The sequence below is a fragment of the Pan paniscus genome, chromosome 9, assembly GCF_029289425.2.
Source record: "Pan paniscus chromosome 9, NHGRI_mPanPan1-v2.0_pri, whole genome shotgun sequence".
Lineage (NCBI taxonomy): Eukaryota > Metazoa > Chordata > Mammalia > Primates > Hominidae > Pan > Pan paniscus.
Genome location: NC_073258.2, coordinates 57,631,518 through 57,635,392, shown reverse-complemented (window position 1 = coordinate 57,635,392; position 3,875 = coordinate 57,631,518). Strand labels below are relative to the sequence as shown.

General features: G+C 32.6%; 1 pseudogene; it reads left to right on the top strand.

Moving 5' to 3' along the window:
* The first annotated feature begins 2,713 nt into the window (after nucleotides 1-2,713).
* Nucleotides 2,714-3,637, top strand: LOC100971718 (olfactory receptor 5M3-like; annotated as a pseudogene).
* Nucleotides 3,638-3,875: the final 238 nt, after the last annotated feature.

Sequence of the window (3,875 nt, the reverse complement as noted above, 5' to 3'; positions counted from 1 at the left end):
AATGTATCTATCTGGAATTGTCAGATGGAGCTTGCATTGGAGATTTTATTTTCTTTTATGATTTATAGAAATGCATTCATGATTTTATCTGTTTTGTATGTGTTGAGATACACAAAAGAGAGACACATTTTCAATAGGATTATATTATTTGATAATTACAAGTGAATAATGGAGTGTATCTGATAATTGTTTTCATATTTATTATGTGTTAATAATGTATCTTTTCATATTCACAAACACACAAAGAAATGGATATTATTATTAAGTCCTACTGAGGAACATAAAAAGTAAAAGCAAAACAAAACAAGAATAAAACATGTCCAGTTTTATAAAATAAGTCATAGAGCCTGGATCCAACCAAGCTCTGATGATAGAAACAGAACTTTTTAACTAGGATACTTAAGATTGCTTTATACCTGATCTGGAAAAGAATCCATATTTATTGGCATTTTAATTTGAAATAAAGTAATTCAATAAGGGAAGGTCATGTGTGTATTTTTAAATTTAGGTGATGAGGAAATTCTCCAAATACTCTTGACGTCCCCTAATCTCTATTTCTTTGTACACTTTGCACCCCCCAGGATGAAATCTAACCCCTAGTTTCCTGTAATTTTACTATTGCTATTTATCACCTGGATAACCATCACTCAGGGCTCTTGGTATTTAGCTTGAAGGGAGTACTAACAATGCCATCTTCTACATCCTTGTTCGTGCTGAATCACCCCTGTCACTACAAAATGAGATATGACTTTCCAAATAAGAATCCCTCTATTGCCAGCAAGAACATTTCAGGCAGCCTCAGACATAAACTGTTGAATCAGAAATCTGGAGTTATCTGTTGACATGTCTGTAATCTCTGTTTGGATATGAATCTAAGGATCTTAAAGATTTTAACAACTCTGTAACAGATTTTGCAGTCTATATATAAATATATTCTAAGGCAGTATACACAGTTTTTAGATCTTTAACTATTATTCATTTTTAAAAATGTACCCACTAATTAATCCTTCAAATTTTTATTAATTAGACCAAACCTCTGGGGCCACGTAGAATGTAATCTGTTTCAATTAGTAATTTTCTCCTCTAGTCATAGAAAAATGTTCTTTCCAAGTTTGTGGTTGAAAAGTTTTGGATTATTACTATGGATAAATGTTCACTTATTTTCACTATCCATTGAGATTTACCTTCTTGACTGCTAATTTTCTGGGTAACTGCTAACCAGTAATAATATCGATAAATTTCATCAAATTGTGATTGAATACAGTTTAACATTGCAGATTACAAGAAGGGTCTTGGGAATAATTGTTTGCTCTAGAGATAATATATAGCCATTAGAAGGTTTGGCACAATCCCATCTCCAACAAATGTATTTCCTGCTGAAAGGCTATCTCAAGATTCTTATTAGATAGATTTGCACTCTGTTCTGCAGAATGTGAATGCTCATTGACAAACTATCCAATTAATGGATATGAGAGAAATATACATAAGCTTTATGTATGTTTATATATATATGTGTGTGTATATATACACATATGTATATACATAAATAGAGGTGTGTAAGTGTGTGTGTGAGTGTAAATTTCTATGTTAAATGAATGATGTGTACAGTAAATAACTTTACTAGGTAGATTGTGAATCACTAAGAGATTTGACAGGACACAAAGATGTCCCATTTGATGGAGAAAAATTTGTGGATTATTCTCCATTATATCTAGTAAGATCATGCCAAGCACTAAAGTTTTCTTAGAAATATAATTTGAGAAACATTTTCTAGAAGAAGTTTCCTATATGATACATCTTATATTTGAAAATAAATTTGCAAAATATACAAGAAACCTTCCTAGAATTCCACTGAACCCTTAAAGAAGAATAAATCACTTCCTAAATTTCTGTCCCTATTATACCTCTATGAGAATACATTCAAGTTTTAAAAAGTACTTATTTACATTAGTACCTTCATAAATACTGACAGTAATCTGTATGTTTTACCTATTTTTGAATCTCTAGAACACAGCAGTATATGATATCTAGTGGATTATAATTTCATGTTAGAGTTGGGAGTCCATATCCAGGAAATGATTATATAGTGTGAACATGGACAAATAATTCACCCTTTAACTTGACTTTGATGGCTACTATCATCTTTTTTTTGTTCTTCAGTTGAAAATAATGCAAATATGAGATTAGATTAAAAACATTTTTATAACATTTTAGGCTGATGAATTATTTCATCATATGATTTTCTTCTCTAATCGTTGAGAATGAAATGATTATTTCATTTACAATGAAAAAGAGATTAGGTAAAAATGTACACTTTTTAAGTTCTATTACAAAGAGAACTATAATCCACTGTAATTATCTTTAAAATATAAAACTCCAAACATGCCATCATTGGAAATGAGGGATATTTAAGAAGTAATGAAATAATCTTGGAAATATGACTACTCACAATACTTACTACCAGTGTATTTCAGTCACTAAACTTTGTATAATTGTTATATAATAGGGACTGTCTACATTTATTCATCACAGAGCCTATTACATAACAGGCACTGAGAAAAGATCTGTGAAAATAATGCAAAGTGTGCTAATAGATATTGTATAAAGGGAGCATCTGAAGGTATAGATTAATAAATAAACATTCTAATATTTCCTTTATTTTATTTCAGTTTTCAAAAAGTTTTGTAACTGATATTGACTTAGAATTCAGAAAATGCTCAATTTCACCGATGTGACAGAGTTCATTCTTTTGGGGCTAACGAGCCGTCGAGAATGACAAGTTCTCTTCTTCATCATCTTTCTTGTGGTCTACATTATCACCATGGTGGGCAATATCGGCACGATGGTGTTAATCAAGGTCAGTCCTCAGCTTAACAGCCTCATGTACTTTTTCCTCAGTCACTTGTCATTTGTTGATGTGTGGTTTTCTTCCAATGTCACCTCTAAAATGTTGGAAAACCTGTTATCAGATAAAAAAAACAATTTCTTATGCTGGTTGTTTAGTACAGTGTTTCTTCTTCATTGCTCTTGTCCATGTGGAAATTTTTATTCTTGCTGCGATGGCCTTTGATAGATACATGGCGATTGGGAATCCTCTGCTTTATGGCAGTAAAATGTCAAGGGTTGTCTGTATTCGACTGATTACTTTCCCTTACATTTATGGTTTTCTGACGAGTCTGGCAGCAACATTATGGACTTACGGCTTGTTCTTCTGTGGAAAAATTGAGATCAACCATTTCTACCGTGCAGATCCACCTCTCATCAAAATGGCCTGTGCTGGGACCTTTGTAAAAGAATATACAATGATCATACTTGCCGGCATCAACTTCACATATTCCCTGACTGTAATTATAATCTCTTACTATTCATCCTCATTGCCATTGTGCGAATGCACTCAGCAGAAGGAAGGCAGAAGGCCTTTTCCACATGTGGGTCCCATCTGACAGCTGTCATTATATTCTATGGTACTCTGATCTTCATGTATCTCAGACGTCCCACAGAGGAGTCTGTGGAGCAGGGGAAGATGGTGGCTGTGTTCTATACCACGATGATCCCCATGTTGAATCCCATGATCTACAGTCGGAGGAACAAGGACGTGAAAAAGGCCATGATGAAAGTGATCAGCAGATCATGTTAAACAAAATAAAATCAAATTTGATTTAATTTTATCTTCTATTATTTGTTTGGGAAAAGTTTATTACCCAGTACCTAGGAACATTAAGATAAAGATATTCTGTGGGTTGAAAAGAAAAATAAAAGTGGTACAAATTGAGAAAATATGAGGAGGAATGATTCATTTCTGTTGATGTGAGTATGGAGATTAATTACATACAAATAAATTAATTGAAACTGTGATGTGTGCCAAAGTTCATAGG